This window comes from Coturnix japonica, chromosome 27, assembly GCF_054131305.1.
Source record: "Coturnix japonica strain WE chromosome 27, WE-NBRP24, whole genome shotgun sequence".
In the NCBI taxonomy this organism is placed as follows: Eukaryota; Metazoa; Chordata; class Aves; order Galliformes; family Phasianidae; genus Coturnix; species Coturnix japonica.
In genome coordinates, this window is record NC_140689.1 from 1,416,261 (window position 1) to 1,439,298 (window position 23,038).

The 23,038-nt window shown below is 53.7% G+C and overlaps 1 long non-coding RNA gene across 1 annotated transcript; it reads left to right on the forward strand.

Moving 5' to 3' along the window:
• The first annotated feature begins 5,010 nt into the window (after positions 1-5,010).
• Positions 5,011-10,674, forward strand: LOC146756345 (uncharacterized). The gene is made up of 6 exons (XR_014937432.1): positions 5,011-5,143; positions 5,672-5,755; positions 7,254-7,363; positions 7,665-7,788; positions 8,697-8,798; positions 9,589-10,674. It is a non-coding gene; the product is annotated as an uncharacterized LOC146756345 (long non-coding RNA).
• The last annotated feature ends 12,364 nt before the right edge of the window (positions 10,675-23,038 follow it).

Consider the following 23,038-nt stretch of genomic DNA (forward strand, 5'->3'; position numbering starts at 1 on the left):
TGAGGCTGACTGGCCTATAGTTACCTGGGTTTTCCTTCTTGCACTTTTTGAAGACTGGAGTGACATTGGCCGTCCTCCAGTCTTCTGGCACCTCCCCAGTTCTCCAAGACCTCTGATAGATTACAGAGAGCGGCTCAGCAATTACTTCCGCCAGCTCTCTCAGCACCTGCGGATGCATCCCATCAGGTCCCATGGATTTATGGACCTTAATGTTTCCTAGGCACTCACGGACCACCTCTTCCCTGACTAAAGGGAAATTTCCCATTCCCCAGACTCTCTCATCAACCTCCAGGGTCTGGGATTCCTGAGGGAGAGCCCTTTCACTAAAGACAGAAGCGAAGAAGGCCTTCAGTATTTCCACCTTCTCAGCATCCCCGTTACCAGAGCACCCCCCTCACTTAGTATGGGGCCCACAATCTCCCTAGCCTTCCTTTTGCTGTTAACGTATTTTAAAAAGCCTTTTTAATTATTCTTTATCTCCTTAGCTAGATTCAACTCCAGGTGGGCTTTAGCCTTCCTGGTCACATCTCTGCAGTCCCTGACTACATTCTTATATTGTTCCCAAGTGGTCAGACTCTTTTTCCACATATCATGTACTGGTCAGGGTGGGAAGCAGACCCAGATGGACAGGGATGGGAGCAGCTAAAACCCCTCCCTGGGAATCTATGAGCATACAAAATGATTGGAATGACAATGGAGCGTTACCTAAAGAGGCTGGAGTGCACAGGTGTGCCTGGGGATGAAGGCAGTCCCTCTCTAGCCTCTCTTCCTGGTGTTTGTCACATCCCAGCTGCCACAGCAAAGACTGCACAGCACTTGTTTGCCTGCAGATACAGAGACAGTGTATTCTTCACCACTGTCTGTTTCTCCTTTGTGGCTAACCAGGATGCTGAGCATCTTGAGATCCAGAAGGCACTTGCTTTTCCCCTGTATGGGAAACTGGTAATCCCAGCCTGAACCTCTGATCGATCAGCTGGGGCAAGTGTGGGGTGAGCTGTGGGAGCACAGGTGAGGGTAATTCAGCTGTGCTCCTGGAAGGACTGGAGCTTGACTCCACCTCTCCTAGACTTCATTTTAGCACTGACCACCACTAAGGCAGCATCTCTTTTGAGACTGCTCCATTGTGGAGGTTGGATAACCAGCATTTGCATATTCCAGCTAGATTGAAGGCATCCATTTTGGTGAGTTTTTCCTATAGATACCTTTGGGGGTAGATGTAACTGTGAGCGAGTCACCAAGGAGCTTATCAGACTCTTTGGTAGACCTTATCACTGTGAAACCCTGCAAGACCAGAGGGTGAGTCAAGAGCAAGCAGTGTCTGTTTGCTTCTAAGGGTGGACAGGAGGTTCCATTGATACACACTGTTAATCCTGTTATTCTTAAGAAACCTCTCATCCTTTATCACTGTTGCTTGGGAGAAGCTGGGACCAATGAGCTGATTAGAGGAACTGCTAGAGGAACAGGAATGTCTTGCTTGTAAGTGAATGGTATATAAGATGTATGCTGAGCACAACAAGGACAGACTATTCTGATGCTACAGGAAACTAAGAGAGCTCTCTAACTCAACTGAGCACCGACAGATACCCTTTTTGGATATATATCAGCATCATTCTTGTATTATTACCATCTTTGTATTATTTCTACTTTACAGCCACCATCCTTGTATCATTCTCACCTTACACCTTCAAAACAGGCTACCGAAGCTCTGACTGTGGAAGCTCAACACACCTTCTATGTTAAGAAGCAGCAAGAGGAATAAATGCACCTTGCTGCTGGAGAGGACTGAGCTGCATCTCCTGCTGCTACCCCTGGCTTGTCATTGTGCTGCTCATCGAAGGGCTGCAGCCTTGTAGGAAAGAACGGAGAGCAAAGAGCTCTGCCTGCATTCCTGTCAGCACCCAGAGATGAGCTGTAAAGCCGTTGCTCTCAGCACACACACATCTACTCTTCTGCTTGCATTCACCAAAATCAAAACCAAAACATTCTTGCACCTTTCCCTGTCCTTCTTTCACACACTGTCTTTTAGTTTCAGAAAATATAGCCAGACTCAAATGAAACAAGAACTCTTGGACAAAGCAGCTGCTTTATTTTCTTCCTCCCCTTTCCTCATCTACACCCCACAGAAAGACCATTTGCCAAGCAAGGCAGTGATCAGGTGTAGGAGATGCAGAGCAAATCAAAGGCTCGTCTCTTCCATGTGACTTCCTTGAAATTTGATAAAATCATAGAATGGCCTGGGTTGAAAAGGACCACAGTGTGCAGGGTCGCCAACCACCAGCCCAGGCTGCCCAGAGCCACGTCCAGCCTGGCCTGGAATGCCTCCAGGGATGGGGCATCCACAGCCTCCCTGGGCAACCTGTTCCAGTGTGTCACCACCCTCTGCGTAAAAAACTTCAACCTAATATCCAACCTAAACCTTCCTGTCTCTGTTTAAATCCCTTATCCAGAGAGTGCCAGTGATGCAATTTCCTTTGCAAACTTCTCATGTGTGGTAAGAAGCATATCGGTCTCCCGCATCCGCAAAATCTCTCCAGTGGGGTTTTTCCCATGGGAAATGAGGCCTGAAAGACACTCTTCTTGCAGGCAAGACATACGTAGGGCCTTCCTCTCATGTGGATGAGGCACTGTTTAATGAGGTTCAAGCTTGGGATGAAGCTTTTCCTGCATTGCAGGCATTTCTAAGCTTTCTGCCCTGTGTGGATCCTCTTGTACTTGTCAGGGTTGGAGCTGTGCTTGAAGCTCTTCCGACACTCAAGACATTTGCAGCACTTCTTCCATGAGTGCCATCTCCTGCAAGTGAGGAGCTCTGCACTCCGCACAAAGCCCTTCTCACACTTGAGGCATCTGTAAGGCTTTTTGCCATGTGAACTCATTGGCACACACACATGCACAGCTTTTCCCCAGTGCAGACATTCTGGTAACTCACGAAGGTCAAGCAGCACCTGAAGCTCTTCCTGTAGGCTGCACGTTCACAGCATTTTGTACGTGGGTCCCCTGGTGTGCAATGAGCTCCCAGCTCTGAACATAACCTCCTTCTGCAGTCAAGGCACTCAAAGAGGCTCTACCCTGTGTTGTTTCACTGGGGCCCAGTAAAGGTGGAGCTGCAGCTGAAGCTCTTCCCACACTCCTCACAGACAGGCTTTCTTCCTCCCTGGTGTCCTCCCTTCTTGATACAGCTGAGGTTTCCTTTGGGTCCTTTTTCTCCAGTAGGACAAGTGCTAGACCACATCTCTGCTGACAATCAGTCATTCACTTTTTAATATAAAGCTATCACACACAGTTCTCTCTTATCCCTGTGAGTGTCATCACCATCTGCAGCTGAGGATTGTCTTCTGCTTTGCTTTTTGCTTTCCAGTATGGTCACTGAGTGTTTGTGTGCCCATGGGAAGAACATCAGGGCCCCACAGTCACATGTAGGTCAGACTGTTCTGCATTATACCTCAGCACTCTCAGGCTGAATATTACAAAAAAATTATTCTTCTAGATGATTTTGGAGATCTTTTTGAACACTGGTGATTCTCCAATTCCCTCTACAACCCCCCTGCTCCAGACTGAACAATCCCAGCTTCTTTAGGCATTCCCAATAACACTTGTGCTCCAGACCCTGTACCAGCTTTGCTTCCTTTTTATGGACATGCTCCAGGGCCTCAATGTCTTTCTTGTAGAACGCAACTGCAACAATTCTGTGATTCTGTGTGAGAGAGACTCCTCGTAGACAGAAGATGTAGTAGGACAGAAGATGAAGATGGGGAGGAGGAGGGAGAGACATAAATCATCTGACCTCTGATGTTAACTGGGCTATGTGATATGCAAAAGGATTACAGCCTTCAGCTGAGAGTGCACATTGCCACCAGGCTATTGCAGTGCTGGGATGGTGGGGTGAGTAGCCTAGGCCTAGTGGGCAGTGAAGCCAAGCAGCTGAGATCTCTTTCTAGGGAAAGTGACATTCCCAAAGGAATTGGGAAAGGGACACAGTCTTTTTCCCAGTGGTGAGGACCCTCGTCAGTTGTGAGGGAAAAGATCCTTTCAAGGGAGACTTGGTGTCTACTCAGGTGAATGAACCACCATGGAGAGAGGTATCCAGTATGTGAGCAAACTAGCTGTTCTAGAGATGAGGTATGTTATTTACTCACACAGTAATACACTATCCCAAGATCCAGAGGAAATCATATGCATGCGATCTGAGACAAGAGAGAGGCAGAAAAGCAGCACTATTACTTTGTCACTGGTGGGAATCTCCACAGCAGGTGTTGTGCTAAAAGTGCAAGCTTAAGGGATCATCACTATCAAGATAAAAGTCACAGTATGGAAAATATACCGATGACGTGGCTGACTAGAAAAAAAAAATGACACCTTGTAGCTTTTTCTTTCTGTCTCTTATCATCAGATATCATCATCATCTATGTATCTTAACAGCAGATCTGAGGTTGGCTAAAACCTGTTGCCATGAGCTCCGCTGAATCCATCAAAACTGTGGCTCAGAGGTATTACACCGGCACATAGCATAGGAGAACTCCATAACAAGTGTCGAGGAAAGGAGAAAGGGGAACTGTTAAAATCAATTGCCTCCTCTAAACTGATAAGTGTAGGCTTCTTGTCACACACTACTGCCTACAGCAGAACAGCACAGATGTTGACAAACGTGACAGGGATTTCTGCATACAAGCAACCACTCGAGGCTGAGCACTCTCTCCTGTCCCTTTGCCATGTCTAGAAAGACCCAGAAGAGCTCAGTGTTCTCTTGCTGTTAGTTTACATCCTCCAAGCACTTCCAAAGGCACGCTGCTCTGTAGAAAAAGCTGAGCTGCCCAGAAAGTTTGTGCAGGAAGAAGGCAGCAGTATCAGTGCCCGTCATCCTGGGGGATCTGAAAGCATTTGTGAAGAGAACAGGGAAAGAAGAGGGAAGAGAGCAAAACCAACAGGCACTAGCACTGCTGCCCACAGGGGGCGGGGCTTGAGGCAGGGCCTGTGCCAGAGGGGGGCCTGGCACAGTTAGGGCCAGCTCAGGGCCCAGAGCAGAGGGGGAGCAGGCAGAGGCAGGGCCTTGGGGCCCAGGATGGAGGAGGACCAGGCACAGCTGGGGCCAGCTCAGGGCCCAGAGCAGAGGGGGACCAGGCACAGCTGAGGCCACTGCAGGGCCCAGGTGAGAGGGGAACCCAGCACAGTCGGGGCTGCTTTGGGGCCTGGGCCGAAAGGGGGCCCGGCACAGCCAGGGCTTTGTGGCAGCGCTCAAACTCCAAAGTTCAGCCTTTAATCAGAACCTCAAATGGTAACTGTAGTGAAAGGCAGGAGCAGATACAGCTGCTTTACTCTGTTTTAATTTTCTTAGGAATGGTGAAGGACTCAAACTAATAAATAAAAACAGAATCTCTGAAAAAAAAAAAAAACCCACAAAAACAAATCTGAACAACAACAACAAAACAACAAACCAAAGACCCCTTTCTGAAGAACAGGACTCACAAAATATTACTGTAGAGATTCTTTCCCTTCAACAGCCAGCTCTTAAATGAGATTAGGGAGGGCTGAAACCAAGCTCCACCCCCCCATTTTTTGCACATATGAAATGCTTCCAGCTGTGCTCCACAGCAGAATATCTTTTAATGAAGATTAGAGCCAGTGAGGTAGAAGAATCCTTTTTTACTTCTTTTGCATTTGTGTTTGTTGACTGCAGTTCCAACCAGGTGGACTCACAGTGTCTTCCAAGTGACACCTGGAAGCAGGTACAGACTGGAGGTACAGCACCCTCAATCTCCAGGTGAGTAACAGCAGCCAAGGAGGCTTTTGGGCTCTGCAGGGTCCCTGTTCCTTGTGTGCAGGCACCTGAGAAAAAGAACTGGCTGGGGGCCTGCAGCAGGCTGTGGGGGCTCTGCATGGAACACAACTCCAGGCCACAGCCCCATCAGCTGCTGGGGCAGCAGCATCCCTATCAGCAGAGGATGATTCCAGTGGTGGACAGGGACGAAGGGAGGAGCCACACCTTGGTGTAGCTCTGCATCTGCTTTTCTCCTGCACATGTCCAGTTCTTTCCTCTATTGCACTTTCCATTTTCTGCCCTTCTTTCCTATCTGTATCCTTTCCACTCTTTTGCTGCTCTCGTGTAGTTGTCTGACCTGTGTCTGGTGTTCCCCTCTTCTGCTCTTTTACCGCTCTGGTCAGCATCCAGTGTCTGCACCACAGCTCTATGTTGGACTTTGTTTTGGGATGAAGGAAGGTACGCAGGGTATAGATTTGTTTACGGAAAGCTCTTGCGCTGTGCCCAAAAGGTGATGAAGAGAAGCCCTCAGGAAGCAGGACCACAAAGGCAGCTTGTTTTTCCAAAGGCCATAGCGTAAGCTCATGTGAAATGTGAATTTTTTTTATTTGTTATTTTCTATGTCTGTTTTCTTCTTTTTTTTTTTTTCTTCCTATTTTTCCTTGCCTTTGCTTTGGTTTCTTTACTATTTAATTTAGATTCTTTGTTATTTCCTAAAATCCTGCAAGTTGTTGTTGTTGTTGTGTTTTTTCATCTATGCTTTGCTATTTTTCTTTTGATGTGCTGTATGAGAACTGTAGAATCACTGCCCAAGCCATTGATTATCACCAAGGGAAAGGGCCTGGTCAGTCCTGGTAGCACAAGTGAAGGCAATGCAGCTGAGAGACTGAAGGGTTGGAGCCTGGCTGTGCCTCTCTTACAGCTCATTTTTTAAGGGCTGACTGCCTCTGGGTGGGATCTCTTTCTGATGATTTCTCCTCTGTGGAGTTTGTTCTGTGCACTTCCATCCTCAGTGGTGGGTGAGCCATTCTTTCTTTTTTTTACTTTTGTGATATATTCCTGTTGCGCCTATCTTTCTGCTGTTACGTATGTTATGGATTTCCTTTTTTTTTTTTTTTTTAATCTGTTTTGTGTGGTTGTTTTTTGTTGTTTGTATTGTTGTTGTTTTTTAACTTTGATTCCCTGGTCTTTGGCTTGCTTTTTTTTCTTCTTTATTTTTCTTTGTTTTGCTTTTTTCTTTTGCTGCATCATGATCTGCTTCACGGGTGTCATTTGCAAGAGACTGTAAATTCTCCTGGTTCGAACTGCAGTCAGCTTAATCAGATGCGTAAGAAATACATAAAAGCTGCTGAGGCCGGGCTGGTTTTCCATTTCTTTATAAACTGGGGTGCATCCACAGCAGCACTTATCTCCTGTTTTTGTTGTTGCTGTTGTTCAAGATAATTAAAGGATGCTACGTCTGTGTTTGTTGTCATCCTGCTTTCTTTTCTCTGTCTTGCAGGTCAGCTCGTGCTAGAAGTCGATGGTATCGCTGTATGAATCAAGGGCAGTTCAGGAGCAGCTGCTGATGGAAGAAACGAAGTCCAGGCTAATAAATGGAAGTATCTTCTGGTAAGGTGTCAAAGGTGGCAGTCATCATTAAAACCAAAGGGCTGGCTCATCCGAGTGCTTGCTGACTGATGCTTGGGAGTATCTTGTTCTCCAGCTGTATGATACGGAAGCTAAATATGCTGAGCCGTTACAGCTTGTGCTGAAGTTGTGATTGTGCTCCCAGATGTTTCCTTTAGTGGTAAATCATGTTCTGGCACTGTGGTAGTCCTATCTCTGGCATGATCAGGAGCCTGGAGCACCGTGTCTGGTTGCGAGCCTTGTGTGCCTGTTTCCATGAACCTTGCTTTCTTTCTCTCTTCAGAGTAAGGGCAGGGTGCTTCCTTGCTTTTGGTGGATTCATTCAGGAGGCTGTCAGAAGGCCAATTGCAGTGTTCATAACACGGAGGGACACAATGGGAATGGACTCTCGTTACCACCATGCAAAAGTGAGTTTCTTATGAGTGATATAATTTTGATTATTACTTCTGAGCAGTTGCAGTGTGATAGAGGATGTCATGAAACTATTTATTTGGGAGCACAGGGAAGAGTCATGAGAACCGAAAATGTAGTTTCTGTTTTGGCTGTCAAAATGGTGGAGTTTTTTTGGGAGGACAGTGTCTGGTCTTCCTGTTAGCAGGCCCCCTCTGAGAAATTGGGCTTTGCTTGCTGCTTTGCTGTGCCTACCTGCCTGCTCCCTGTGCTTGCTGTGTCTGATACCAGCGGTCATGGAACATGCTCCCTGAGGCTGTGGGCCTGGCCCTGAGCTGCTGCAGCTTAAAGGCCGTTTGAGTTTAGGTTGTCCTTCCTGGAGCATCGGGTTGGACTTGATAATCCTCGTGGTTCCTTTACAACTTGGGCTATTCTGTGGTTCTGTGGTCTTGGTGGTTTGCCTGGGAAATACCAGATGGTTTTATTCCCCCAATTTTTTATGGCATTTGAACTTGTTTCAATTCCAAATGTGGGAGAGGAGTTGGATAAGGGTAGGGTAAGGGTAAGGGTAGGTTGCTTTTTTCTTTTTCCTATTCTCCTAGGTATTTTCTGCCCATGCTGTGATAACTCTCTAACCAGAAATGTTCTTAATGCTCATGAAAAGGCTTTACTGGCAGCACACAATTTGACCATAGGACTGCTTGCTGGATTAATTTCTATGGATTGATTGTATGCTTTTTGAGATGGTATGTTCAGTTTATCTTTTGAAAGGCTGTCAGCTTTTGAGGTCGCTGAGGTGTCTTGCTTTATCAGTCTCTAGCAGCTTGCTGGAGCTTGAAGTAGTTGAATCGTCCCATACAGAGCTGTTAAATAAAACCTTATAATCACTTTGTTTGTCACCTTACTGCCCTTCTTGTCTCCCTAGAGCCCAGCTGTCTTCCTGGGATTGCTGAGCAGCTGCCTTTCGCTGTCTCCTGCCTATCAGATCAAAAACCAGTGGTGTAAAACTGAGTTGGAATTTGGTGGCGTAAGTTCTTGAGTATTCTTTATTTCTGTAAAAGGCGCTGAATGTCTCAAGATGGAAGTCCAGATACCTACCCAAGTGTATTACAGCAATCACAGAATTTCTATTTCAGAGACTTTTTCAAAGCCCTTCAGATGGAAAGGCAAAGGGAAGTGCAACTTTGGAGTAGTAAATGGTGCTTATTAAAATGTAAAGAGGTCTAATTGGTGTAAATGGACTCCAGTCACACTGGTGTATAGCTTTCTTTATGAGGGTACTCAGGAATTCTTCTGACAATGAGTGATACAGTCCCAGCTCCAGGTGCGTGCTCAGCTTGGAAATGCATGCACATAGCTTTTGCTTGGCCAGCTGCTTTGACTGCATTGCACTACATCATCTTGTCTTGATCTCTTTGCTCCCTCCATCAAAAGTTTTGCTCGGCCTAGACTCGTTGCAGATACTGACTGTGTTATTTTGATCCACATGAGATCAATACAGAAATGAATACAGAAAATTAAGTAGGGTTGTGCAGCACGAATTTGAACGTCTATGGAGACCACCCTTTGTGGGACTCAGACTTGCAGAACTAGCTCCTTGAAGAGAGGGGCTCCCAAGGTATTAACCCATATAAACCGTTGCTCTTCAGCATCTTCCTTCGTCAGTGACATAGATGATGGCAGGTTTGCAGACGATACAAACTGAGCAGTGCAGTCAATATATTGTAGGGGAGGGAAGCCAACCAGAGGGACCGGGACAGGCTGGAGAGGTTGCGGGCGTCCCTTTATTTTCCTTTGTTGTTTCCTTCTGGTTACAGGGAGGTGTCCGTCCCTTCTGCCACTGTGAAGTTGCTGTGGGGAATGAAACCGTCTGCAATTGTGGAAGGAGGGTCACTGCATGAGGAGGGGCTGCACATTCAGACATATGGAAGTTGATGGGAGTGTTTGCCTACAGATGTGTTCTCAATTTCAGTCCCCCAAACCAATGAATTTCTGTATGAATGTGCTTTTACAGGCAAGATTCATTGACTTTAAAATGATACTGGTTTTGATGACGACGAGGGGGGCTGGGTGGTTGTACAGGGAAGACAATTGAATGCTGCCAGAGATCTGTGTTTATCAGGCAGGAAACAGTGGGCATTGGCCTCCCGTGAGCTGGGCTTGATACTGATCTACCGGGACTCTTCTGTCCTGGATATCTTCAGAGAACATTGTTCTAGCTGCTTGTAGTTGTAAGGCGTGGGAAAGGAAACAGTGGTAAAGAACTAAGAACCTGCAAGATAGTTTTGGATAGGGCGGTGGATGTAGTTTACCATGATTTCAGCAAGGCATCTGGTACTGTCTCCCAGGACATCCTTATAACAAGCTGAGCAAGCGTGGGATAGATGAGTGGACAGAGAGGTGGGTTGAGAAGTGGCTGACTGGCAGAGCACAGAGAGACGTTGTTGGCAGTGCAGAATCCAGGTGGAGGCCTGTAACTAGCGGCGTCCCCCAGGGGTCAGTGCTGGGTCCGGTCTTGTTCAATATCTTCATCAACGACCTTGATGAGGAGATAGTGACCACCCTCAGCAAGTTTGTGATGACACGAAGTTGGGAGGACTGGCTGACACGCCTGAAGGCTGTGCTGCCATTCAGCGAGACCTGGACAGGCTGGAGAGCTGGGCAGTAAGAAACCGGATGAGGTTTAACAAAAGCAAGTGTAGAGTCTTGCACCTAGGGAGCAGTAATTGCATGCACCAGTACAGGCTGGGGGAAGAGCTGGTGGAGAGGAGCTCTGAAGAGAGGAACCTGGGTGTCCTGGTGGACGACAGATTGACCATGAGCCAGCAGTGTGCCCTTGTAGCCAAAAAAGCCGATGGAATACTGGGGTGTATTACAAAGAGCATGGACAGCAGGTCAAGGTGGCACTTGTGGGGAGGAAAATGGAGGTTGTGGGGCAGGGGGTGGCGATTGTGGGGCAGGGGGTGGCACTTGTGAAGCAGGAGGTGGCACTTGTGGGGTAGGATGTGGAAGTTCTTGGGCAGGAAATGGCACTTGTGGAACAGGAGGTGGCATTTGTGGGTCAGGAGGTGGAAGTTGTGAGGTGGGAGGTAAAAGTTGGGGGAAGGAGGAGGCACGTGTGGGGCAGGAGGTGGAAGTTGTGGGGCGGGAGGTGGAAGTTGTAAGGCGGGAAATAGCACTTGTGGGGCAGGAGGTGGCACTTGAGGGGCAGGAGGTGGAAGATGTGAGGCAGGAATTGGCATTGCAGTGCGGAATGTGGAACTGGTGGGGCAGGAGATGGCACTTGTGGGGCTGGTGCTGGCACTTGTGGAGCGAGAGGTGCAAGTTGTGGGGCAGGTTGTGGAAGTTGTGGGGCAGGAGTTGGCACTTGTGGTGAGGGAGGTGGCACATGTGGAGCAGGAGGTGGCACTTGTGGGCCGGGAGGTGGATGATGTGGGGCAGGAGGTGGCACTTGTGGGGTGGGAGCTGGTACTAGTGGGGTGGGAGGTGGAACTTGTGGAGCAGGATGTGGATGATGTGGGGCTGGTTGTGGCACTTGAGGGGCTGGAGGTTGAAGTTGTGGGTCGGGAGGTGGCATTTGTAAAACAGGAGGTTGCACTTGTGGGGCAGGAGGTGGAACTTGTGGGGGGTGGATGGGAGGAGGTGGCACTTGTGGGGCAGGAGGTGGCACTTGTGGGGCAGGAGGTGGCACTTGTGGGGCAGGAGGTGGCACTTGTGGGGTGGGAGGTGGCACTTGTGGGGCAGGAGGTTGCACTTGTGGGTCATGAGGAGGAAGTTGGGCAGTTAATGACACTTGTGGGGCGGGAGGTGGATGATTTGGGGCGGGAGGTGGCAGTTGTGTGGCAAAATGTGGCACTTGTGGGGCATGAACTGGCACTTTGGGGCATGAACTGGCACTTGTGGGGCAGAAATTGGCACTTGTGGGGCAGGAGGTGGATGATGTGGGGCAGGAGTTGGCACTTGTTGGGTGGGAGGTGGATGATGTGGGGCAGGAGGTGGCAATTGTGGAGCAGGAGGTGGATGTTGCGGGTCAGGGTTTGGCACTTGTGGGGCAAGAGGTTGAATTTGTGGGGTGGTAGGTGGCTAATGTGGGGCAGGAAATGGCACTTGTGGGGCAGGAAATGGCACCTGTGGGGAAGGAGTTGGAACCTGTGGGGTAAGAAATGGCACTTGTTGGGCAGGAGGTGGCACTTGTGGGGCAGGTGGTGGCACTTGTGGGGCGGGAGGTGGCACTTGTGAAACGTGAGCTGGCAATTGTGAAGCATGAGCTGGCACTTTTGGGGCAGGAATTGGCACTTGTGGGGCGGGTAGTGGCACTTGTGGGGCAGGATGTGGAAGTTGTGAAGCGGGAGATGGCAGTTGTGGGGTGGGAGGTGGCACTTGTGGGGCAGGAAGTGGAATTTGTTGGGTGGTAGGTAGAACTTGTGGGGCAGGAGTTGGCACTTGTGGGGCAGGATGTGGCACACATTGGGCAGGAGTTGGCACTTGTTTGACGGGAGGTTGAAGTTGTGGGGCAGGTGGTGGCACTTGTGGGGCAGGAAATGGCACCTGTGGGGCAGGAGTTTGGACCTGTGGTTTAAGAAACGGCATTTGTTTGCAGGAGGTGGCACTTGTGGGGCAGGAGTTTGGACCTGTGGTTTAAGAAATGGCATTTGTTTGCAGGAGGTGGTACTTGTGGGGCAGGTGGTGGTACCTGTGGGGTGGGGGTGTAACTTGTGGGGCAGGAGGTGGTGATAGAGGGACGGGAGGTGGCATTTTATGGCGGGAGGTGGCACTTGTATGGCAGGATGTGGAAGTTGTGAAGCGGGAGGTGGCACTTGTGTGGCGGGAGGTGGAATTTGTTTGGTGGTAGGTGGAACTTGTGGGGCAGGATGTGGCACACGTTGGGCAAGAGTTGGCACTTGTGTGGCGGGAGGTTGAAGTTGTGGGGCCAGAGGTGGCACTTGTGGGGCAGGAGGTGGAATTTGTGGGGTGGTATGCACCAGATGTGGGGCAGGAAATGGCACTTGTGGGGCAGGAGTTGGTAAATGTGGGACAGGAGGTGGTACTAGTGGGGCAGGAAATGGCACCTGTGGAGCAGGAGTTGGAACCTGTGGGGTAAGAAATGGCACTTGTTGGGCAGGAGGTGACACTTGTGGAGCGGGAGGTGGTAAATGTTGGGCAGGAGGTGGCACTTGTTAGACGAGAGTTGGAACTTGTGGGGCAGGAGGTGGCACTTGTGGAAATGGAGATGGCACTAGTGGGGCAGGTAGTGGCACTTGTGGGGCGGGATATGGAACTTATGGGGCAGGAGTTACGCTTTTGGGGCAGGAGGCGGAAGTTGTGGGGCTGGACATGGCACTTGTCGGGCGGGAGTTGGATGATGTGGAGCAGCAGCTGGCACTTGTGGGGAAGGAGGTGGCACTTGTGGGGCAAAAGGTGGAACTTATGGGACGTTACGTGGAAGTTGTGGGGCGGGAGGTGGCTCTTTTGAGGCAGGAGGTGGCACTTGTGGGCCAGGAGATGGAAGTTGTAGGGCGGGAGGTGGCACTTGTGGGGTGGGAGGTGGCACTTGTGGGGCAGGAGGTGGAAGTTGTGGAGCGGGAGGTGGCATTTGTGGGGTGAAATGTGGCACTTGTGTGGCAGGAGGTTGCACTTGTGGGGCAGGAGGTGGCACTTGTGGGGCGGAAATTGGAACTTGTTGGGAGGGAAGAGGTACTTGTGGGGCAGGAAGTGGCTCTTGTCGGGCAGGAGCTGGCACTTGTGGGGCAGGAGGTTGCACTTGTGTGTCAGGAGGAGGAAGCTGGGCGGTCAGTGACACTTGTGGGGCAGGAGGTGGATTATTTGGGGGGAAGGTGGCAGTGGTGTGGCAAAATGTGGCACTTGTGGGGCAGGAGCTGGCACTTCAGGGGAATGAGCTGGCACTTGTAGGGCAGGAATTGGCACTTGTGGTGCAGGGGGTGGTCGTTGTGGGGCAGGAGGTGGCACTTGTGGGGCAGGGGTGGATGATGTGGGGCAGGGGGTGGTCTTTGTCGGACAGGAGGTGGCACGTGAGCAGGAAGTGGATGATGTGGGGCAGGAGCTGGCACTTGTGAAGCATGAGCTGGAACTTGTGGGGCAGGAATTGGCACTTGTGGGGCAGGAGGTGGAAGTTGCAGGGCTGGATTTGGCATTTGTGGGGCAGGAGGTGGCACTTGTGGGGCAGGTGCTGGCACTTGTGGGGCAGGTGCTGGCACTTGTGGGGCAGGAATTGGCACTTGTGGGGCAGGAGGTGGCACTTGTGGGGCATGAGGTGGCACTTGTGGGGCATGAGGTGGCAATTGTGGGGCAGGAATTGGCACTTGTGGGGCAGGAGGTAGATGATGTGGGGCAGGGGGCTGTCTTTGTGGGGTTGGAGGTGGCACTTGTGGGGCAGGAAGTTGATGATGTGGGGCAGGAGCTGGCACCTGTTGGGCAAGAGGTGGCACTTGTGGGGCAGGAGGTGGCTCTTGTGGGGAAGGAGGTGGCACTTGTATGGCAGGAATTGAAACTTGTGGGGTGGGATGGGGTACCTGTGGGGCAGGAGGTGGCACTTGTGGGGCAGGATGTGGCGCTTGTGGGGCAGGAGCTGGCACTTGTGGGGCAGGTGTTGGCACTTGTGGGGCAGGAGGTGGAAGTTGCAGGGCAGGATTTGGCATTTGTGGGGCGGGAGGTGGCACTTGTGGAACAAGTATTGTCACTTGTGGGGGAGGAGGTGGATGATGTGGGGCAGGAGGTGGTACCTGTTGGGCAAGAGGTGGCACTTGTGGGGCAGGTGCTGGCACTTGTGGGGCATGAGCTGGCAATAGTGGGGCAGGAATTGGCACTGGTGGGGCAGGAGGTGGATGATGTGGGGCAGGAGGCTGTCTTTGTGGGGTTGGAGGTGGCACTTGTGGGGCAGGAAGTTGATGATGTGGGGCAGGAGCTGGCACTTGTGAAGCATGAGCTGGCACTTGTGGGGCAGGAGCTGGACTTGAAGGGTGACAGGTGGCAATTGTGGGGCGGGAGGTGGCACTTGTGGGGCAGGTGTTGGCACTTGTGGGTCAGGTGTTGGCACTTGTGGGACAGGAGGTGGAAGTTGTAGGGCAGTAGGTTGCACTTGTGCGTGGGAGGTGGATGTTGTGGGGCAGGAAATGGCACCTGTGGGGCAGGAGGTGGCGCTTTTGGGGGAGGTGGTGGCATTTGTTGGGCGAGAGGTGAAACTTATGGGGCAGGAGGTGGCACTTGTAGGTCAAGAGGTGGCACTTGTAGGGCAGGAGGTGGCACTTGTGGGGCAGGAGGTGGCACTTGTGGGGCAGGAGGTGGCACTTGTGGGGCAGGAGGTGGCACCTGTGGGGAAGGAGGTGGCACTTGTATGGCAGGAATTGAAACTTGTGGGGTGGGATGGGGTACCTGTGGTGAAGGAAGTGGCTCCTGTGGGGCAGGAGCTGGCACTTGTGGGGCATGAACTGGCACTTGTGGGGAAGGAATTGGCACTTGTGGGCAGGAAGTGGATGATGTGGTGCAGGAGCTGGCACTTGTGAAGCATGAGCTGGCACATGTGGGGCAGAACTTGGCACTTGTTGGGCAGGAGGTTGAAGTTGTGGTTCAGGATGTAGCACTTGTGGGGCAGGAGCTGTAAATTGTCTGGCGAGATATGGCACTTGTGGGGCAGGAGGTTGCACTAGTTTGGCAGGAGGTGGCACTTGTGGGGCGGGATGTGGCACTTGTTGGGCGGGAGGTGGAACTTATGGGGCGTTACGTGGAAGTTGTGGGGCGGGAGGTGGCTCTTTTGAGGTAGGATGTGGCACTTGTGGGCCAGGAGATGGAAGTTGTGGAGCGGGAGGTGGCATTTGTGGGGCGAAAGGTGGCATTTGTGGGGCAGGAGGTTGTACTTGTGGGGCAGGAGGGGGCAGTTGTGGGGCAGGAGGTTGCACTTGTGGGTCAGGAGGAGGAAGTTGGGCGGTCAGTGACACTTGTGGGGCAGGAGGTGGATTATTTGGGGGGGAGGTGGCAGTGGTGTGGCAAAATGTGGCACTTGTGGGGCAGGAGCTGGCACTTCAGGGGAATGAGCTGGCACTTGTAGGGCAGGAGGTGGCACTTGTGGGGCAGGAGGTGGCACTTGTGGGGCAGGAGGTGGCACTTGTGGGGCAGAAGGTGGATGATGTGGGGCATGAACTGGCACTTGTGGGGCATGAACTGGCACTTGTGGGGCAGGAATTGGCACTTGTTGGGTGGGAGGTGGACGATGTGGGGCAAGAGATGGCCCTTGTGGAGCAGGAGGTGGAAGTTGCAGGGCAGGAGGTGGCATTTGTGGGGTGGGAGGTGGCACTTGTGGGGCAGGAGTTGGAATTTGTGGGGTGGTAGGTGGAAAATGTGGGGCAGGAGGTGGTCTTTGTGGGGCAGGAAATGGTCTTTGTGGGGCAGGAGCTGGCACTTGTGGGGCATGAGCTGGCACTTGTGGGGCAGGAATTGGCACTTGTGGGGCAGGAGGTGGATGATGTGGGGCAGGAGGCTGTCTTTGTGGGGTTGGAGGTGGCACTTGTGGGGCAGGAAGTTGATGATGTGGGGCATGAGCTGGCATTTGTGAAGCATGAGCTGGCACTTGTGAAGCAGGAATTGGCACTTGTAAGGCAGGAGGTAGCACTTGTGGGGCGGGATGTGGCACTTGTGGGATGCGAGGTGGCACTTGTGGGGCAAAAATTGGCACTTGTGGGTCAGGTGGTGGTACTTCTGGGGCAGGATCGGGCACTTGTGGGGCAGGATGTGGAAGCAGTGGGATGGGAGGTGGAAGTTATGGGGTGGGAGGTGGAAGTTGTGGGGCAAGAAGTGGCAATTGTGGGGCAAGAATTGGCAATTGTGGGGCAGAGGGTGGCACTTGTACGGCAGGAGGTGGCACTTGTGGGACAGGACGTGGCAATTGGGAAGGACGTGGCACTTGTGGGGTGGGAGGTGGCACTTGTGGGGCAGGAGGTGGCACTTGTGGGGCAAGGGGTTAATTCTTGTGGAACTGGAGGTGGCACTTTTGGGCCTGGAGGTTGCACTTGTGAGGCGGGAGGTGGAAGTTGTGGGGCGGGTGGTGGCAGTTGTGGGGCTGGAGGTATCACTTGTGCGGCAGGAAGTGGCACTTGTGGAGCAGAAGGTGGCACTTGTGGGGAAGAGGTGACACTTGAGGGGCAGGAGCTGGCACTTGTGGGTCGGGAGGTGGCACTTGTGGGTCGGGAGGTGGCACTTGTGGGGCAGGAGGTGGCACTTGTGGTGCGGGAGGTGGCACTTGTGGGTCAGGAGTTGGATTTGTGGGGCGGGTTGTGGCACTTGTGGGGCGGGAGGTGGCACTTGTGGGGCGTGAGGTGGAAGTTGTGGGGCGGCAGGTGGCAGTTGTGGGGCAGGAGGAGGCATTTGTGAGGCAGGAGGTGGCACTTGTGGGGCAGGAGGTGGCACTTGTGGGGCAGGAGGAGGCACTTGTGGGGCAGGAGGAGGCACTTGTGGGGCAGGAGGAGTCACTTGTGGGGCAGGAGGAGTCACTTGTGGGGCAGGAGGTGGCACTTGTGGGGCAGGAGGAGGCACTTGTGGGGCAGGAGGAGGCCGTTGTTGGGCGGGAAGTGGAAGTTGTGGGGTGGGAGGTGGCACTTGTGGGGCTGGATGTGGAAGTTGTGTGGCAGGATTTGACACTTCTGGGGCTGCAGGTGGCACTTGTGGGGTGGGTGGTAGAACTTGTGGGGGGTGAGGTGTAACTTGTGGAGCGGGAGGTGACAACTGTGGGACAGGAGGAGGCACTTGTAGGTCGGGAGGTGGCACTTTTAAGGCGGGAGGTGGCAGTTGTGGGGCGGGAGGTGGAAGTTGTGCGGCACGATTTAGCACTTGTGTGGCTGGAGGCAGCACTTGTGGGGCGGGAGGTGGCACTTGTGGGGCGGGAAATGGAACTTGTGGGGCAGCACGTGGCACTAGTTGAGCAGGAGGTGGAAATTGTGGGGCGGGAGGTGAATGATATGAGGCAGGAGGTAGCGGTTGTGGGGCAGGAGGTGGCACTTGTGGGGCAGGAGATGGTATTTGTTGTGCAGTAGGTGGCACTTGTGGAGTGGGAGATGGAAGTTGTGGGGCAGGAGGTGACACTTGTGGGGCGGTTGGTGGATGATGTGGGGCAGGAGTTGGCATTTGTGGGGTAAGGGTTGGCACTTGTGGGGTGGGAGGAGGCACTTGTGGGGCGGGGGGTGGCAATTGCTGGGTGGGAAGTGGCAGTTGTGGGGCAGTAGGTTGAAGGTTTGGGGCAGGAGGTGGCACTTGTGGGGTGGAAGGTAAGAAGATTTGGGGTGTGACGTGGAATTAGTGGGGCGGGAGGTGGCACTTGTGGGGCGGGAGGTGGCACTTGTGTGGCAGGAGTTGGCACTTGTGGGGCAGGAGCCGGCACTTGTGGGGCAGGACGCGACAAATGTGGTGCAGGAAATGGTACTTGTGGGGCAGGAGTTGGCACTTGTGGATCAGGTGGTGGCACATGTGGGGCGGGGGTCGATGTTGTGGGGCAAGAGGTGTAACTTGTGGGGCAGGAGGTGGCCATAGAGGGGCGGGAGGTGGCACTTGTGGGGCAGGACGTGGCACTTGTGGAGCGGGAGGGGGCACTTGTGGGTCCTGAGGTGGCACTTGTAGGGCGGGAGGTGGAAGTTGTGAGGCAGGGGGTGGCACTTGTAAGGCAGGAGGTAGAACTTGTGGGGCAGGAGTTGGCAATTGTGGGGCGCGAGTTGGCACTTGTGGGGCAGGTAGTTGCATTAGTGGGGCAGGAGTTGGCACTTGTGGGTCAGGTGGGGCACTTGTGGGGCGGAAGGTGGCACTTGTGGGGCGGAAGGTGGCACTTGTGGGGCAGGATGCGGCACTTGTGCGTGGGATGTGTCACTTGTGGGGCGGGAGGTGGCACTTGTAGGGGGGGGTGGCACTTGTGAGGCATGAGGTGGCACTTGTGGGGCAGGTTGTGGCACTTGTGCGTGGGAGGTGGAGTTTGTGGAGAGGGAGGTGGCGCTTGTGGGGCGGGAGGTGGCACTAGTGGGGAGGAGGTGGAACTTGTGGGGCGGGAGGTGTAAGTTGTGATGCAGGAGGTGGTACATGTGGGGCGGGAGGTGTAAGTTGTGATGCAGGAGGTGGTACATGTGGGGCGGGAGGTGGAAGTTGTGATGCAGGAGGTGGTACATGTGGGGCGGGAGGTGTAAGTTGTGATGCAGGAGGTGGTACATGTGGGGCGGGAGGTGGAAGTTGTGATGCAGGAGGTGGTACATGTGGGGCGGGAGGTGGAAGTTGTGATGCAGGAGGTGGTACATGTGGGGCGGGAGGTGGAAGTTGTGATGCAGGAGGTGGTACATGTGGGGCGGGAGGTGGAAGTTGTGATGCAGGAGGTGGTACATGTGGGGCGGGAGGTGGAAGTTGTGATGCAGGAGGTGGTACATGTGGGGCGGGAGGTGGCACTCGTGAGCAGGGAGGTGGCACTTGTGGAACTTGTAGCAGGTGTAACTTGTCGGGCAGGAGGCGGCTCTTGTGGGGCTGGAGATTGATGTTGTGGGTCAGGAGGTGGCACTTGTGGGGCAGGAGGTGGATGATGAGGGGCAGGAGCTGGCACTTGTGGAGCATGAGCTGGCACTTGGGGGGCAGGAGCTGGCACTTGTGGGGCAGGAGGTGGCACTTGTTGGATGGGAGGTGGACGATGTGGGGCAGGAGTTGACACTTGTGGGGCAGGATGTGGCGCACGTTGCCAGGAGTCGGCACTTGTGTGGCGGGATGTTTAAGTTGTGAGGCGGGAGGTGGCACTTGTGGAACAGGTATTGTCACTTTTGGGGGAGGAGGTGGATGATGTAGGGCAGGAGGTGGCACTTGTGGGGTAGGAGGTGGCACTTGTGGGGCATGAGCTGGCACTTGTGGGGCAGGAAGTGGATGACGTAGTGCAGGAGCTGGCACTTGTGAAGCATGATCTGGCACATGTGGGGCAGGAATTGGCACTTGTGGGGCAGGAGGTGGCACTTGTGGGGCAGGAGGTGGCACTTGTGGGGCAGGAGGTTGCACTTGTGGGGCAGGAGCTGGCTCTTCAGAGGAATGAGCTGGCACTTGTAGGGCAGGAATTGGAACTTGTGGGGTGGGAGGTGGAAATTCTGGGGTAAGGGGTGGCAGTTGCGGGGCTGGAGGCGGCACTTGTGGGGCAGTGTGTGGCACTTGAGGGGCGGGAGGTGGCACTTGTGGGGCGGGAAATGGAACTTGTGGGGCAGCACGTGGCACTAGTTGAGCAGGAGGTGGAAATTGTGGGGCGGGAGGTGAATGATATGAGGCAGGAGGTAGCGGTTGTGGGGCAGGAGGTGGCACTTATGGGGCAGGAGATGGTATTTGTTGTGCAGTAGGTGGCACTTGTGGAGTGGGAGATGGAAGTTGTGGGGCAGGAGGTGACACTTGTGGAACAGGAGGTGGATGATGTGGGGAAGGAGGTGGATGATGTGGAACAGTAGGTGGCACCTGTGGGGCAGGAGATGGCACTTATGGGGCAGGAGATGGTATTTGTTGTGCAGTAGGTGGCACTTGTGGAGTGGGAGATGGAAGTTGTGGGGCAGGAGGTGGCAATTGTGGGCCGGGAGCTGGCACTATTGGGGCGGGAGCTGGAAGTTGTGGGTCTGGAGGTGGCACTTGTGGGGCGGTAAGGGTTGGCACTTGTGGGGTGGGAGGAGGCACTTGTGGGGCAGGGGGTGGCAATTGCTGGGTGGGAAGTGGCAGTTGTGGGGCAGTAGGGTTGAAGGTTTGGGGCAGGAGGTGGCACTTGTGGGGTGGAAGGTAAGAAGATTTGGGGTGTGACGTGGAAGTAGTGGGGCAAGAGGTGGCACTTGTGGGGCGGGAGGTGGCACTTGTTGGGCAGGAGTTGGCACTTGTGTGGCTGGAGGTTGAAGTTGTGGGGCGAGAGGTAGCACTTGTGGGGCAGGAGCCGGTACTTGTGGGGCAGGACGCGGCGAATGTGGTGCAGGAGTTGGCACTTGTGGGGCAGGAGTTGGCACTTGTGGGTCAGGTGGTGGCACATGTGGGGCGGGGGTCGACGTTGTGGGGCAAGAGGTGTAACTTGTGGGGCAAGAGGTGTAACTTGTGGCTATAGAGGTGCAGGAAATGGCACTTGTGGGGCAGGAGTTGGCACATGTGAGATAGGAGGTGGCACTTGTGGGGCAGAAGGTGGAAGTTGCAGGGCAGGATTTGGCATTTGTGGGGCGGGAGGTGGCACTTGTGGAACAAGTATTGTCACTTGTGGGGGAGGAGGTGGATAATGTTGGGCAGGAGGTGGTCTTTGTGGGGCAGGAGGTGGATGATGTGGGGCAGGAGGCTGTCTTTGTGGGGCAGGAGCTGGCACTTGTGAAGCATGAGCTGGCACTTGTGGGGCAGGAGGTGGCACTTGTGGGGCAGGAGGTGGCACTTGTGGGGCAGGTGTTGGCACTTGTGGGGCAGGTGTTGGCACTTGTGGGGCAGGTGTTGGCACTTGTGGGGCAGGAGGTGGAAGTTGTGGGGCGGTAGGTTGCACTTGTGCGTGGGAGGTGGATGTTGTGGGGCAGGAAATGGCACCTGTGGGGCAGGAGGTGGCGCTTTTGGGGGAGGTGGTGGCATTTGTTGGGCGAGAGGTGAGACTTATGGGGCAGGAGGTGACACTTGTAGGTCAAGAGGTGGAACTTGTTGGGCAGGAGGTGACACTTGTGGGGCAGGAGGTGTCAGTTGTTTGGCGGGAGGTGGCATTTGTCGGTCGGGAGGTGGCACTTGTGGGGCAGGAGGTGTCAGTTGTTTGGCAGGAGGTGGCACTTGTGGGGCTGGAGGTGGCATTTGTGGGGCAGGAGGTGGCACTTGTGGAGAAAGAAGTTGGCACTTGTATGGCAGGAATTGAAACTTGTGGGGTGGGATGGGGTATCTGTGGTGAAGGAAGTGGCTCTTGTGGGGCAGGAGCTGGCACTTGTGGGGCATGAACTGGCACTTGTGGGGCATGAACTGGCACTTGTGGGCAGGAAGTGGATGATGTGGTGCAGGAGCTGGCACTTGTGAAGCATGAGCTGGCACATGTGGGGCAGGAATTGGCACTTGTGGGGCAGGAGGTTGAAGTTGTGGTTCAGGATGTAGCACTTGTGGGGCAGGAGCTGTAAATTGTCTGGCGAGATATGGCACTTGTGGGGCAGGAGGTTGCACTAGTTTGGAAGGAGGTGGCACTTGTGGGGCGGGATGTTGAAGTTGTTGGGCGGGAGGTGGCACTTGTGGGGCTGGAAGTGGCAGTTGTAGGGCTGGAGGTGGCACTTGTGGAATTGGAGTTGGCACTAGTGGGGCAGAAGGTGGAAGTTGTGGGGAAGTATTTGGCACTTGTGGGGCAAGAGGTGGAACTTGTGGAGCAGGAGGTGGCATTTGTGGAGCATGAGTTGACACTTGTGGGGCAGGAGGTGGCACTTGTGGGGCAGGAGGTGGAAGTTGTGGAGCGGGAGGTGGCATTTGTGGGGCGAAAGGTGGCATTTGTGGGGCAGGAGGTTGCACTTGTGGGGCAGGAGGTTGCACTTGTGGGGCAGGAGGTGGCACTTGTGGGGCGGAAATTGGAACTTGTTGGGAGGGAAGAGGTACTTGTGGGGCAGGAAGTGGCTCTTGTTGGGCAGGAGCTGGCACTTGTGGGGCAAGAGCTGGCACTTGAGCGGAATGAGCTGGCATTTGTGGTGCAGGGGGTGGATGATGTGGGGCAGGAGGTGGTCGTTGTGGGGCAGGAGGTGGCACTTGTGGGGCAGGGGGTGGATGATGTGGGGCAGGAGGTGGCACTTGTGGGGCAGGAGGTTGAAGTTGTGGTTCAGGATGTAGCACTTGTGGGGCAGGAGCTGTAAATTGTCTGGCAAGATATGGCACTTGTAGGGCAGGAGGTTGCACTAGTTTGGAAGGAGGTGGCACTTTTGGGGCGGGATGTGGCACTTGTTGGGCGAGAGGTGGCACTTGTGGGGCAGAAGGTGGATGATGTGGGGCAGGAGCTGGCAATTGTGAAGCATGAGCTGTCACTTTTGGGGCAGGAACTGTCAGTTGTGTGGCAGGAGGTGGCACTTGTGGGACAGGACGTGGCACTTGTGGGGTGGGAGGTGGCACTTGTTGGGCGGGAGGTGGCACTTGTGGGGCAGGAGGAGGCTGTTGTTGGGCTGGAGGTGGGACTTGTGTAACAAGAGGTGGAAATTGTGTGGTGGGATGTGGCACTTGTGGGGCAAGGGGTGGCACTTGTGAGGCAGAAGGTGGCACTTGTGGGGCAGGAGGTGGCAATTTTGGAGCAGGACGTGGATTATG